This window comes from Mesoplodon bidens, assembly GCF_964165515.1.
Source record: "Mesoplodon bidens genome assembly, chromosome: 9".
NCBI classification, from domain to species: domain Eukaryota; kingdom Metazoa; phylum Chordata; class Mammalia; order Artiodactyla; family Ziphiidae; genus Mesoplodon; species Mesoplodon bidens.
This window is the reverse complement of record NC_138166.1, coordinates 14,749,698-14,765,578: the sequence shown is the minus strand read 5'-3', so window position 1 is coordinate 14,765,578 and position 15,881 is coordinate 14,749,698. Positions and strand designations below refer to the sequence as shown.

The 15,881-nt window shown below is 41.7% G+C and overlaps 1 protein-coding gene across 1 annotated transcript in view; it reads left to right on the top strand.

Moving 5' to 3' along the window:
* Positions 1-467: 467 nt before the first annotated feature.
* Positions 468-15,881, top strand: part of NRCAM (neuronal cell adhesion molecule) — a 252,352-nt gene continuing 236,938 nt past the window's right edge. Inside the window, exon 1 of the mRNA XM_081244738.1 lies at positions 468-670. The gene's annotated coding sequence lies outside the window, so the exon portion shown is untranslated. The remainder of the gene's footprint in view (positions 671-15,881) is intronic.

Here is a 15,881-nt window from a genome sequence, read left to right as displayed (position 1 = left end):
CAGATGCTTTCTTTTCTCAGCACCTTCAAAGCCACCTCTGAAATGTAATTGCATAGCTGCGTTCCTCACTGAGATCGTCAACCTTCGTCAAATACTTCGTTCGTCATTGTTGTTCTTTTCAACCTGAATTAGATTCTTCCCAGCTGCGGCCTGTTTGTTGCTGTGATTGTAAAGCACCGTGTATTCCCATGAAGTATTTGAGTAAAATAAGATCAAGTGCCTTTTTTCCCTCTTTGATTTGTGTGCGCAGTTGTTTCCTGCTATTTAGGGGTCATTCAGACTACTATCCTGTACCAAAATGTAACTGGAATTGTGTTACCTTTTTTCATTACCTGTTGCAATGAAATTGCCTGAAGTTTCTTAGACATTGATGTCTGTAACTACAGTAAGGCTTGGTTAAAATTCATCATGGAATTTCATACGTATTAAGTTCCCCTTGTCAGTTTTAGTAGGATAGTTGAATGAAATCTCAGCTTAATAGAATTAGCTAACCCAAAACAGTTTACACTGTTCTGTTTTTTTCCTTTTCAGAAATCTTTGTGATATTCCACACCTGTGTGCTGAAGACTTTGACCAAAGCTGCTGTCAGGAATTGGCATCCTGGGAAAAGGACGGCTTCCAAAATCAGGGAAACTTTCAGGAGATTCCCGGCCCAGTGGATCTTCTGAAGGTAAGAGTGAAATAGTTTTCTCTTTGTCTTTAGAAGTCTAAATGAGCTGTTCTGTCTTCTGAGATCTGCTTCTTGGAAAAGAGTGAATAAGGGAATAGGTTATTGATAATTCTTGGTAAAGAATTGAGAGTTTTTGTTTTTCAGGAGATTTTTTTTTTTTTTAGTAGTGATGAAGGAAATCAATTGGCTATTTTGACTGAACAGGAATTTATTTAAAGTTTGGAGCTGTGGAATGAAGATCTATGAAGACCTACTTGAACACACACACACACACACACACACACACACACACACCTTAAAAAAATTAGTAATGTTTCTTTTCCCAGAGAAATTTCTTATGCATTTAGGGTCTCCCTCAGCCTTCATTTCTGCGTTACCCTGCCTTCTAGGATTGTTTTAAGAATCAGACAATATAACTTATGTGAAAGCACTTTGTAAACCATGGTGTATTATTTGCATAAGTAAGAAAAACAATTACTATTTCCGAACATTTATAACTCTCCAAAATACCCTCATACGCTCCAATCTGTTTTCCTCTATAGTTTGGTTCATTTTTATTTCGATTCAGTAAACTTTGCTAGGATCTCAAAAAGCAAAGGTGATAAGTCCTACCCTTCAAGGAATATCTGTAAATTGCAGAGATAAATGCATAAATAAATATGACCAACTCCAATATGATATAAATATATCGAGAGTACACTAAGGAATGGAAATGGAAAAGGCATCAAATGCAGCCTGGGGCTGGAAGATTGTATGTGTAAAAGCAGGCTTCCTAGAGAAGGTGACCCCTGAAATGGCCCTTGAAAGAGGAATAGGAGTTAGCCTGGTAAAGAGCAGGATGGGGTTGAGGAGGGCATTGCAGGCAGGGGCGGTGGGATAGGTGTGTGAAACCCACATGTAGAAGTAATACGTTTTCAGGATTGTTGAACCACAGGTATGGGTGTGTGTGTGTGTGCGTGTGTCTAAGTAAGTAAGTTTAAGCACTGAGGGGTTTTTTAAAAATTGAGATCTGGTTGATTTACAATGTTGTATTAGTTTCTGGTGTACAGCAGTGATATATTCTTTTTCAGATTCTTTTCCATTATAGTTTATTATAGGATATTGAATATAGTTCCCTGTGCTATACACTAGGACCTTGTTATTTACCCATTTTATATATAGTAGTGTGTATCTGATAATTTCCAAACTCCTAATTTATCCCTCCCCACTCACCTTTCCCCTTTGGTAACCATGAGGTTGTTTTCCATGTGCGTGAGTCTGTTTCTGTTTTGTAAATAAATTCATTTGTATCGTTTTTTTTTTTAGATTCCACAAATAAGTGATATTGTATGATATTTGTCTTTCTTTGTCTGAGTTCACTTAGTATGATGACCTCTAGGTCCATCCATGTTGCTGCAAATGGCATTATTTCATTCTTTTATATGGCTGAGTAATATTCAATTGTATATATATACCACATCTTTATCCATTCATCTGTTGATGGACATTTAGGTTGCTTCCATGTCCTGGCTATTGTAAACAGTGCTGCAATGAACATTGGGGTGCATGTATCTTTTCGAAGTATGGTTTTCTCTGGATATATGCGAGGAGTGGGAATGCTGGATCATATGGTAATTGTATTTTTAGTTTTTTAAGGAACCCCATGCTGTTTTACATAGTGGCTGCACCAATTTACATTCCCACCAACAGTGTAAGAGGGTTCCCTTTTCCTCTGAGGGGTTTTAAGCTGGCGGTCATTGGTGTTTTAGGTGTGTTACCCTGGAGAAAGCATAGAAAAAGAGTTGCAGGTGAGCAAGATTGAAGGAAGGAAGATTCGTTTTGTAATGATCCGGGGAAGAGATGGAAGGGCTAGAATTAGAGTAGAAGCAGTGAGGAATAGAGAGAGTGAAATTTGAAACAGCTAGAATATTCTGGATTTGGTGATAGTTTGGGCATTGGAAGCAAGAGCATGTTAAGACTTGGGATTGTCAGGTTTCTGACTTGGGTCAGAATGATGATGATGTCATCAAGGGGATTAGGAGGAAAGCGGACTTACTGTTGGAGAGGAGAGGACTTTGGGACACATATATTTCAAAGATGGGTTGAAATATCCACCAGGCAGTTGGAAGTTTAAGTATGGTAGTTAGGGGAGGGTTCAGGGCTAGCAACATTGATTTGGGAGTTACAGGCAATAGTTAAAAATCTTTTTAAAAATAGGAGTTTGATTTTGTACTTAAGCCCTCACTATTATTCATTCTTACACTTAAAACACAACTCATGGGAATTCCCTGGTGGTCCAGTGGTGAAGACTTCATGCTTCCACTGCAGGAGACATAGGTTCGATCTCTGGTCAGGGAACTAAGAATCCCACAGGTTGCGTGGCACGGCCAAAAAACACACGCGCGCGCACACACACACACACACAACTCACCACATTCTCAATTTTCATTTTATTTTGCCATTACCTATCATTTCGTTTGTATCTGTACTTGTTGGCCTTATTTTCTTGGCATGATGAATTAGGCTTTTTCCTCATGACAAATGTTGTGACCTTCTGAGTTTGGTGAAAGGAAATTTCAACCGGTATTTGAAAAACCTTGTAAACCCTAAAATGTAGGAGAGTTACAAATGAGTGCCATTCTCCATTTTAATTCACAGTGGTTCTAGAAATTATTTAAGAAAAGTGCTTTGCTTTCCGAAGTTTAGTTCGTTTTCTGTATAAATCGAGGTTTCTTGTCAATTCCTCACGTTCATTGCTCTGCCCAGGATCTGAGCATAGCTTATGGAAGACTGAGTAGTATCTTTCTTGCATTCTTCAGAGGGGCGGTGCCAGGGTCCCAGCCTTTGGGTCTTCCCGGTATCAACCCAGAATGTCATTAAGGAAGACTGTTGTAACAGAGGCTGCACTGTTTGAGGTCAAGTCTATCTGAGTTAGACTTTTGAAATACATTACTCAGAGCCTTCTTTGAGGGACTGTCATGGGTAAAAATTTTAAATTCAAATCATACTTACAATAGTGCTATTTTGAGTGAATGTTATTTGATTACCATGGCCTTAATTAATTTACTGATTTTTTTTTCTCCTTAAGACCTGCTGGAAAATTACAAAATGCCCCCTTTTTCCTCCTTCTAGTTCACTTCTCTACCATCCTTCCAGAAACTTTCAAGATTTTTTTTTTCTCCTTAGGACCTGCTGGAAAATTACAAAATGCCCCTTTTTTCCTCCTTGTAGTTCACTTCTCTACCATCCTTCCAGAAACTTTCAAGATCAGTTAATGTCACTTCCATTTTTATACACAAGAGTATTAATTTGAAGCAAAATTAAGTAAGTTGCTCAGTGTTGACAGCTGGAGCTGGCGCCCTGGCCTCTTGGAACTCATTGTGTCCTTTGCACTTCAGTATTTTCCCTCTTTTTCCCAATCTTTATTGAACCGTGACATTATCTATGTGTCTTAAAATAGGAAATTGAATTAAGTAAATCAGTTCACACTGATGGCACATGCTTTGGTTAATCACTCTGTGTTCAACAGATTTTGCTTTACTGCTTTAGGCTCTGGTTAAGGTTTTATTATTTTTTATTTTTGTACCTAAAATTTTTTTAGCATGGATTTTGTTTTTCTGACGTCCTTTATTTCTCTGTACTGGTTCCACTGCTAAAAGGAAGGATTGAAAGAGAATCGAAATCCACCTATGTTTAAATTCCGATTAAAAAAGGACTGTCATCTGAATTCATTATCAAGTCAATTTTTTCCAAGTAGGTACTTTCAGTACCAATGTGTTAGGCACATTCGCTAACACAGCAAACACTGGCCACACAACCCAGTTTTCTGAAACATCCTATTTTTTTTCCAGTTTTATTTCCCCTTTTTAAATAAAAGATAGCATTCATATATTTAAAAAGGCACTCCTCATGTATTTTAAAGACAACACTTTTAAGCAGAAGCTATTTCAGTTTGGGTCAAAGACATCTCAAGACCCTGTGAATTTCATGTATAGAAAATGAATTCATGGAAATGCTGAGTTGGTGTATCTTAGAATGACGTCACATGAGTGCAAGTTGTAGGTGGTCTGAAGGACAATGAATTATTCTCTGAAATTCACAGAATGGTCAGTCATGGCCGTGAAACCAGTGGGCTGTAAATCATCAGGGTGCTGGTACACAACGTGATTCACTCTCCTGAGAGCTGCCAGTCACAAAAGGAGTTTCCAGTTGCTTATGTGCAGAGCCCAAGAAATATGTCTCCCCATTTTGGTCTGTCTCTTTTTCTGCCTTCCTGTCTCACTCATAGTCTTTGTAGGATAGACACAGACTAATATGATGTTTTCAAAACAGGAGACCCTTGGCAGTTTGTGTTTATGGAACTAGGAGTGGACACAATATATCGTGGATGGGAAACAGGTAAATACCCTTCACTTGGTAATGGGTGAGAGCCACGGGGAGACATTGTCTTGACATGTTTGCCCTCTGCATAGCTTGGCCACCTTGAGCAGAATGATGACATGAACAGAGATGGACAGGTGTGGAAGCTTCTGTAGACAGTGAACAGAAGATGGTGTGATGGCTGGGAAAGGGCAAGTCAGCTTTCACCACCATTGTTTGGCTTAGTGGGAGCTCATCTTACTGTGGGCAGCAGTATTGGGCTGCTGCTTCCTGCTCAGATTCCAGAATGAGTATTTCACGTACCATTATGCCAGCAAAGAGATGGATCACGCTTATGTGAGCTTTGGAGTTGCCACTTAAAAGTACTTAGAGTTTGAAATATTCAAGACTGCCTTCCTTCTACCCTGTGGGTAGAATACAGAATTCTGCTGGAGGGGGTTGTTTAGGGCAAACTCTTTGAAGGTAAAAGCCATCGGTGAGTTGCCAGGGTGACACTTTTGAATGGGCAGTCTTCCAACAGGCTCAAATCATACTTAGCAGTAAAATGTGTTACCCTATGCCCTTTTGTAGTGTGGGATTTTGAAAAGAGAGGGGACGGGAAATGCTGAGCCACCAGCTTTTGGATCCAAATTCAATCCCACCGTAGAGGTCACAGACATCAGCAATTTGTGGGCCATTTTGATGGAGGACAATGACAGTGGATTTCTAATCAGATAATGTCCTGCTGCATTTGAATTTTCACTCTCCACTGCCTTTTGTCATTTGAGTCCTTTTGAAATTTCTCTTGGTTCAGATTTATTATTAACTTTTTGAACTCTGGCTTCTGCGCTAATATCTTGCTGCTCATGTTAGAAGGACTAGAGAATTTATTTTTGCATTCGTTAATAGGATAGCAAGGCAGCATAATGTGAATGTATACTCTTCACATTTTCCTGTAATATAAGCTGGATTCGTTATCCCCTGGGGATCTGTTTCAAATTCATGTCCTAATAAGACATTCCAGCTAGTTGTTGGCTTTCTACCTTTTAAAAAGCTTCTCCATAATGGATAGAGAACAATAAATAATGCATGATTTTGATTTTAAACTTTAAAAACATTTTTGATGGTTCTCATTATAAAATAGAAAATGAAATAGAGCGTCCTCTTCAATGCTCTGTAGTGTAAGTATTTGTATTTTTTTTTAAGGCAAGAACCATCCTGAGGCAATTGTCTTTTTAATATGGTTTAGAAAATAAAATCTATGAGGAAAGATTATGGATAAAAGCATTATTGAGAATGCAGAACGACTAATAGAGTTTATTCGTCCTTTGTAACATCTTCCTTCAGAGGACATGTGTATTATCGTTGACAGAACTATTCAGAAATGATGGGGCTTCCCTGGTGGCGCAGTGGTTGAGAGTCCGCCTGCCGATGCAGGGGACACGGGTTCGTGACCCGGTCGGGGAGGATCCCACATGCCGCGGAGCGGCTGGGCCCGTGAGCCATGGCCGCTGAGCCTGCGCGTCCGGAGCCTGTGCTCCACAAGGGGAGAGGCCGCAACAGTGAGAGGCCCGCGTACCGCAAAAAAAAACAAAAAAAAGATGCTATCCACTTACCACTATTGGTACTAATGATCTGCTACCAGTATTTCCAATGATTCTCTCTCCTCTTTTGTTTCCCCTCTTCGCTATCAAAGTTTCCAGTCATCATATTAGTGTATGTGTATCACACAGAGAATGTGACACAGCAAAGGGACAGAGACAGAAAAAGGTGAAGAAAGCGACGGAAAGGCAAGAGAGAGATATGTTTCATTTCCTACCCATAAACCAAAGCAGTATTTGTAGTCTTTTTCCCACCTCTGCCTTCCTTGTTTGATGTCTTTGACATTAAAGCTACATAATTTCTGTAACTTACCAACCCGTAAACAGGTACCCAGAACCATATCCTAAGTTGGGGATCCAAAAATAGAGTCACTGTAGTAGAGCTGTGATGTGTCACCCAGATCCCTTGACCCTTTCGGGACTGAGGTACTCTTTCCCCAGCTTCTGGGAATCCTGACTGCTGAGAGCTCACAGCTGGGTCCCTCCTTGGTGGCTGCCCTTAGCTGTTAGCTAAAGAGAGCCGCCTCACTCAAGATTCTACTCCCTGCTCCAGGGCGGCAGCGTACATTCAACGGCTGGTCAATCTGGGGGCACAGAGGTCCTTGCCCCAATTCAGGACAAGGCTGTAGGGCCTGTACGATCACCCGGGGCTTTTGGTGTGACCGTACTACACTCCAGCTTCTCCCAGTGCCTTGTATGCTTTGTTCACTCTACCCTATATGTTGAGCCCAGGAGCCCTCACCAGTGAAACTCCCACATGTAAATTCTCATCTCAGAGTTTGGTTCAAGGAAGCCTGAGCTGCGGCAGCCTCCATACCTGGACCATGCCCTGCATACGTGTGTGAGTGTGCGATCACGTGTCTTTAGAGCACTGCGAAAAGGCACTGGCGTCAGAATCATAATCAAGATCTCTGACAATCTAGCCCACACCATCCCTGTGAAAAATGGGGATAACAATACCAACCTCTTAGAGTTGTTGCCAGGATTTGATAGCAAGTATTCAGTGCCCGGCACACAGGAAGCTCTCCATAAATTATAGCTTTTGTTGTAATTACCCACAGATAATCCATAAATAGTGCACTAGTTCCGACCAATTGATTACAATACAGAATGTATTTTAATGTCATTTTTATGACTATATATATAATTTATTTTATTTTATTTTATTTTGCGGTACGCGGGCCTCTCACTGTTGTGGCCTCTCCCATTGCGGAGCACAGGCTCCGGACGTGCAGGCTCAGCGGCCATGGCTCACGGGCCCAGCCGCTCCACGGCACGTGGGATCTTCCCGGACCGGAGCACGAACCCGCATCCCCTGCATCGGCAGGCGGACTCTCAACCACTGCGCCACCAGGGAAGCCCGACAATATTTATTTTAGTAGAGGATCAGGTTAATAAAAGATGCATCACCTGCACATTTAAATAATTCTTCCTCATTGTTAGTTTTCTTTTATTGAGTACATGAAGAAACCAGGCAGGGTTCTAAACGGAACCTGAAGTCATTAAAGAGGTGAATAGAAAGTCCTATGGGAAACAAATGAAAGGTGCTGGAGTTAAAATTGCAAGATTGACAGGTAACTTGCCTTCTAGCTTCGAGTAAGTGGAAGTCTTTTATGAGGGGAACATTGGATGTGTCTTTTCCATGTTCACAGAGGGCAGAACATGAGAAAATGGATGTAAATTAAAGGAGGAAGATAGTTGGGTTTGTATTAAGGGAATTCCTCTGTTCTTGGGCAATAAAACACAGGAAGGGGCTTGTAAAATATATATTTTTAAAACTCTTCAAAAAAAAGACAAGATAACATTCAGTCCTGAATCACTGAGATGCTTCCCAGAGAATTTATGGAGAACTCTGAACTCTGTGATTCTCTGATTTCAGATTTCAGAAATGATGCTTCCTAGAAACTCAGACACATACGTTCTGTTTTGCAAATGGAAGATAACTACTATTTGACCACTTTCATTTTCTTGTTAACTAAATTTCTTATGGTATCTTTGAAAATGTTCCTAGGCACCTCGTATGTGGTTCTCTGATAATTTAGTATATCTTTTTCATTGAATAGGTGTCTTTCTGTCCATTTAAAAATCTGACAGGTATGATCACAATTTTCAGTCTTATTGTATGTCATCTCTTTCTATTCTATATAAAAATAAACTAAAGCCTACCATCCTGGGCCATTTATCTATATCCAATATAAGTTCTTTTGAGACTCAGATCTTGGGATGACATTGTTAAAATGAGCACAATGAGTATTACATCACTCTGAAGGGCTTTAGAACCCCAGCAAGCAGTGTGGAACTTTGGAGAACATCTTGTTCAATCAATTAATGGCTTAGAGATAAGATTAAAGATAGGGGACTAGGTTTTTAATGTTCTTTTAAGGCCTCAGAGTCGAAAGATAAGAGGAAGCCACTGAGATGTTTCTCAGTTACTAGTAAGTATATTGGATTTTGCATTTTCTCCTTGGCATGTCTTGTCAAATAGTCATAGGCAGAGAAAGAATGAGGTGGGAGAAGGAGCCCTGGACTCCGGGCCAAAATGCCTGGCTGTGCTTCCACCACAGCCACAAATGGTCTGTTCTTCTCCCATAGAACTATGTCTGCATGGATTCCCTTTGGATCTCTAATCGCAGCATCCTATTTTAGATTCTCATCACACTATGGTATCTTCTCTCAAAAGAAACCCAGCAGATCTAAGGGTTCAACCTCTGAGCGTTCAACCTGGGGGCCCCATCACACCTTGACCTAAAGCAGTTCTGCTTTATTTATTTATTTTTAAAATATGCACAAGCACGTTAAAAGCAGTGTTATTTTAAATAATTTTTTCTTTTCGGTACGCAGGCCTCTCACTGTTGTGGCCTCTCCCATTGCGGAGCACAGGCTCCGGACGCACAGTCTCAGTGGCCATGGCTCACGGGCCCAGCCACTCCGTGGCATGTGGGATCTTCCCGGATCGGGGCATGAACCCGTGTCCCCTGCATCGGCAGGCGGACTCTCAACCACTGCGCCACCAGGGAAGCCCTTAAATAATTTTTAATCTAAAATTCCATTGATAAAGGGAACAGAAAAACAAAACCCCTGAAACATCAAATATTTGTGAGATATTTGGGGAAATTTGAACCAAGTGAATATTATTTAGCTATCAATATAAGGATTATGATGATATGATTTTGCTAATAGCAGTAATGGCGCTACATTCTTATCTGTGAAAGATTCTTGGGTGAAGAATTTATAGGTAAAATTATATGATGTCTGGGATTTGCATTGTACTCCAGTAGGAAGTTAGAGGTTACAAATTAAGTAAGACTGACCAAATAATAATTTCTAACTCTGCTAGTGACAGCCAACAATATGTGTATAGAAGCTCTGCTTTAATTCATTGATGATTTTAATTTTTTAAGCATACACAGGTAGATAGAGGTTCTGTTTAAGATTTCACTTGATTAAATGCATCCGTTGCTGGAAACATGAGTTTTACATGTATTTCTACTGATCCCATGTCTTCAATACTCTCCCCAGTGTAGCCCACTGAAATACCCAATTTCATTCCTTCTGTTACTGCCCTATTAAAACTCTTCAAATGGATCTCTGTCTCATGAGGGAAAACATACAGAACCTTTACCCCGGTATTCCTGGCCTCCCCGCCTGCCGCAGCAGTGGAGATGGCCTCGGTGTTCTAACACAAGATTATCTTTTTATGGGACTTCCCTGGTGGCGCAGTAGTTAAGAATCCGCCTACCAATGCAGGGGACATGGGTTCGAGCCATAGTCCGGGAAGATCCCACATGCCGTGGAGCCACGAAGCCTGTGCGCCACAACTACTGAGCCTGTGCTCTAGCACCCCTGTGCCCCATCTACTGAGCCTGCGTGCTGCAGCTACTGAAGCCTGCATGCCTAGAGCTTGTGCTCTGCAACAAGAGAAGCCACCGCAGTGAGAAGCACGGGCACGGCAACAAAGAGTAGCCCCCGCTCGCTGCAACTAGAGAAAGCCCGCACACAGCAACGAAGACCCAACGCAGCCAAAAATAAATTTAAAAAACCCCCAAAACAAAAAAAAAGACACTTAAAAAAAGATTTTCTTTTTTTTTTGAAGTCTGGAAAATTTTATTAACAAGTTAATTTAGAAGAGCAGAGGATAAAGCTGTACGAACAATATGATTCCAGTTTCATATTTTCATATATATATACTCTATGCAAATATACAGTATATGCGCATCAAAAAAGACTGGATGTAAATGCACCAAAATGTTAACATTGGCCCTTTAAAGGTGGTGTAACTATGGCTGATACTTTTTTCTATTATTAGCAGGTGTTACTTTTATTTTGCTACTTCAAGAGATAGAATGTTTCATTATCTGGGGAGATATGGCCTCTGTGAAATAAGCTGTGTAATTTATGTTTTTAATATTTTATTTTTTAAAATTTATTTTTAACTTTTTATTTTATATTGGAGTATAGTTATTTAACAAGGTTGTGTTAATTTCAGGTGTACAGTAAAGTGATTCAGTTATACATATGCATGTATCTATATTCTTTTTCAAATTCTTTTTCTATTTAGGTTGTTATATAATATTGAGCAGAGTTCCCTGTGCTATACAGTAGGTCCTTGTTGGTAATCTATTTTTTTTATATTGCCTCACATTTCTATCGTACTTTTTTTGAATTCAATGTTTAACTCATTATTTATGTATTTATTTGGTTGAGTCAGGTCTTAGTTGCGGCAGGTGGGATCTTCATTGAGGCATACGGGATCTTTCTTTGCAGCGTGTGGGCTTCTCTAGTTGTGGCGTGCGGTTTTTCTCTCTCTAGTTGTGGCACAGGGGCTCCAGGGCGCGTGGGCTCTGTAGTTTGTGGCACGCATGCTCTCTAGTTGGGGCACGCAAACTCTGTAGTTGTGGCACGCAGGCTTTGTTGGCCCTGGCATATGGGATCTTTATTCCCCGACCAGGGATTGAACCCACGTCCCCTGCACTGGTAGGCGGATTCTTCACCACTGGACCACCGGGGAAGTCCCAGGTTATCTATTTTATATATAGCAGTGTGTGCATGTCAATTTCAAACACAAGATTATCTTGATCTGGTTATCGAATACAGAGCCTGAGACTGTGTGTGCTCTCACAAGCAGCTCATGAAATCAAGTTCCTATCTGATTTTGCTCAGCATCATCTTTGCCCTTCTAAGCTACCCAAGCCGTTCCGTTCCTTTTGAGCACACCTCCTCCACAAAGCCTTCCTCAGTTACTCCAGCCCATAGTAATCAGGACCATGTCGAAATTCTCTTGCATGAGTGGGCATTTATACTAGTCTACAATACATTGTACCCAGTTTGACAATGGTGTTATGTAGACTGTGTGTGCATAGTGTTATTTTTGCCCCCTGGGGCATCAGGGAACAGTACAGCAGTCAGTGCGACCACCACTCACCTGGGGAAATAGGCATGCTGGGATCATCCCCACATGTAAATTGTCAGTGTAATATATGCATTAAGATAAGAAGGGGGCTTCCCTGGTGGCGCAGTGGTTGAGAGTCTGCCTGCCGATGCAGGGGACACGGGTTCGTGCCCCGGTCCGGGAAGATCCCACATGCTGCGGAGCGGCTGGGCCCATGAGCCATGGCCACTGAGCCTGTGCGTCCGGAGCCTGTGCTCCGCAACGGGAGAGGCCACAGCGGTGAGAGGCCCGCATACCGCAAAAAAAAAAAAAAAAAAAAAAAAAAGATAAGAAGGGAAATGTATTCTGGAAATACATTTCAGCAACATGGATGGAAATAAAACTTACCGTACGTTGCAACACATTAAAGCTCAAAGAACTTTAAGACCAGATGGTATAGGTTTTAAGCCTAATTCTGCCTCTCGCTTTGCGTTCATCAGCAAGTTATTTATCCTTTTTGATCTTTTTAATAACTGTAATAATACTGCTATTCTTTGTTCTTTGCACTTCACAAAGTGCTTTTGCATGTTCTTTAATTTGAACTTCACAGTGACCCATAAGGTATCAAGGTAAGCTATTATCTATCAAACAAGAAAACTGAGCTTGGGGCCATGCCCTCACACCTTAACGTGTTAAGCTGACAGTAAGCACTGAAACGCAAATCTTCTGGCTTCTATTTTAGTGCTTTACTAAACTGCTACTGAAAGTGTTATCTACAGACCAGCTGCGTGGGCATCACCTGGGAGCTTGTTAAAAATGCAGAAGCGGGGGCCTCCCTGGTGGCGCAGTGGTTGAGAGTCCGCCTGCCGATGCAGGGGACACAGGTTCGTGCCCCGGTCCGGGAGGATCCCATGTGCCGCGGAGCGGCTGGGCCCGTGAGCCATGGCCGCTGAGCCTGAGCGTCCGGAGCCTGTGCTCCGCAATGGGAGAGGCCACAACAGTGAGAGGCCCGCGTACCGCAAAAAAAAAAAAAAAAAAAAAAAATGCAGAAGCGGGGCTTCCCTGGTGGCGCAGTGGTTGAGAGTCCGCCTGCCGATGCAGGGGACACGGGTTCATGCCCCGGTCCGCGAAGATCCCACATGCCGCGGAGCGGCTTTGCCCGTGAGCCATGGCCGCTGAGCTTGCGCGTCTGGAGCCTGTGCTCCGCAATGGGAGAGGCCACAGTGGTGAGAGGCCCGCGTACCGCAAAAAAAAAAAAAAAAAAAAAAAAAAATGCAGAAGCTCAGGCCTCACCCCAGACCTGCTTTATCAGAATCTACATGTTAACAAGATGCCCAGAGATTCATACATACTTTAAAGAGGAAGAAGTGCTGTAATATAAGAACAGTTTAATAAGCCTCTGAGGTGCAAACATGAAAAGGGTTTTAAAATTTTTATTCCTATTGCCGCCATCACATCTCTTCTGTCAAATCTCCCTTTTCTTTGAAGAGACCTTGAGCAGATCTGATAGATTTTTAGTTACTTTCGGGGTTTTTATAAGTTTCATACACTGTAGTCCAGTTTTAAAACTTCAAACTTACATGGAAAGAAAAGCTTTCCTTTACCCCAGCCTAGCCTGTGCCCTTCAAAAGTTTTTTGTTTTTTTGTTTTTGGCCTGTTCTTAAACCACATGTACTTACTTCTGAGCTCTGACTCTTGGTGATGTATCATGATGATGTTCATTTTTCAGCATAAGAGATGCAGTTGCCCCACTCAGTCTTCAGTGAAACTCAGAAGTAAAAACCAGGGACTTCCCTGGTGGTCCAGTGGTTAAGACTCCGTGCTTCCAATGCAGGGGACCCGGGTTCGACCCCTGGTCAGGGAACTAGATCCCGCATGGTGCAACTAAGACCCGGCACAGCCAAATAAATATTAAGAAAAAAAAAAAAAGAGAGATGAAAACCAAGCACACATACCCAGTATAAAGTAACCAAGACATTTCAGTCTCTATTCACTATATTTCACCAGGTTATTGGCCCAAGGATGACTTACGGTTGGTTGTCTTTGGCAAAAACTGAAGTTGATAAAGTATGAGACTGTACTTCATTAAAAAGAAACATGTCTCAACCTCTTGTTCTTAATTTTTATTTAAGTTTTTCAGTCTTCTTTGGCCTGGAAGCCAAGAGTTAGATCTACTCACCATTAGCCAAATGACTGCCCTTGGATGTTCAACATGGAGTTCCATTCGAGTCCCTGCGGACTGTGTTCATTAGAATTCTTAGGGGTTGTGTATCCCCCTGTCCCAACTATATACTGTATCAGGCTTCTAATTCCTGTCTTAGTCCCTGAAATGAAAGTTTCATTTTGGGCCCCCCCAGCTACCTCCTCCATGTCTTGTTTGTTTTCACTTTAATGTGACAAGAAAAGGCAGCTTTTGTCTTTGTTTCTGGTTAGCAGACTTCATAAATATTCATTAGCAGTTTCCCTTTCCAGCTACTATTTTGTAATTTTTAAGTGAAATCTGAAGCAAAAGCTAGCTCCCACTACTCACTTTAATACACTTGAGTTGTTCATCTTTACTTTGGAGGTCGTGAGCCAGACAAGAGTGACTTTTGAAGGCCGTTTTCCTAGGCTACATCATTCTGAGGAGGCACAGGCTGTGTGTGTGTGTGTGTGTGTGTGTGGCTTGTGGCTCAGCAGGTGAGTAAATGGGACAGGAGTGGAAAGAGTATTTCCAGAGCATTTGCAGGAGCGCTGTGCTAGGCAATGTATCCGCTGTCTCGCCTTATCTTCACAAGGGCTCTGTGAGACACGTGTTATTATATCCATCTTACAAGCCTGGAACCAAAGCTAAGAAAAAGTGAGTGATTTGCTCCAGTCCACAAAGCTAGTAACCCGAGGAGTGGTGATGACAGATTATGAAACGTGTGTGTTCCATGGTGCTCTTCTGGTTGTTCTGTAGAAACTGTTAGTGGGCAGTTTTGGAGTATTACCTTTAGAAAGTCGATATGTTTTTTTATTTTGGTGTATTAAGTTGTTAATAACAGTGTTACTATGCCTGGGCTACTGGAAGGGGGAGCCTGCTGTTCCCACCCTCACTTAAAATGGAATATTACTCAGCCAGAAAAAAATTGAAATTGGGTCATTTGTAGAGACATGGATGAACATAGAGACTGTCATACAGAGTGAAGTAAGTCAGAAAGAGAAAAATATAATATATTAAAGCATATATGTGGAATCTAGAAAAATGGTACAGATGAACCTATTTGCAGGGCAGGAATAGAGATATAGACGTAGGGAACAGACGTGTGGACATGGTGGAGGAGGGCGTGGGGTGAATCAAGAGGTTGAGATTGACCTATGTGCACTGCCTTGTGTAAAACAGACAGCTAGTGAGAACCTGCTGTATAGCGCAGGGAGCTCAGCTCCGTGCTTTGTGGTGATCTTGATGGGAGGGAGGGAGGTCCAAGAGGGAGGGGATATATGTGTACATAAAGCTGATTAACTTTGTTGTACAGCAGAAACTAACACAACACAACATTGTAAAGCACCTATACCCCAATTTTTAAAAAAAACACAAAAAACCTGAGGCTCGGCGCTGGCCCTTAGATGCCAGGGGATTGACCCATTATTTCCATGGATTGCCCTTTTAGTTAGTGCTTTGTTTACTGGATAACAACTCTACCATTTTCTGTCTGTAGAGAGTTTTTTTCCCCACTTTCAAGAAAGCTCTGCTTTGCAGAAATGAGTTCCTTCCCCCCTTCCTCTGGAAAACAAAACAGATGCAACTGTTAGGTGACCCTGCGGGCTCAGCACCACACACTTAGCAGTTTTCATGCACCCCCTTTGCAGCCTCCCATGCTTTCCTGAGTGTCAGCAGGAAACGCACACACCCTTTTAAGGGCTGTTTTTCTAAACGTGCTAA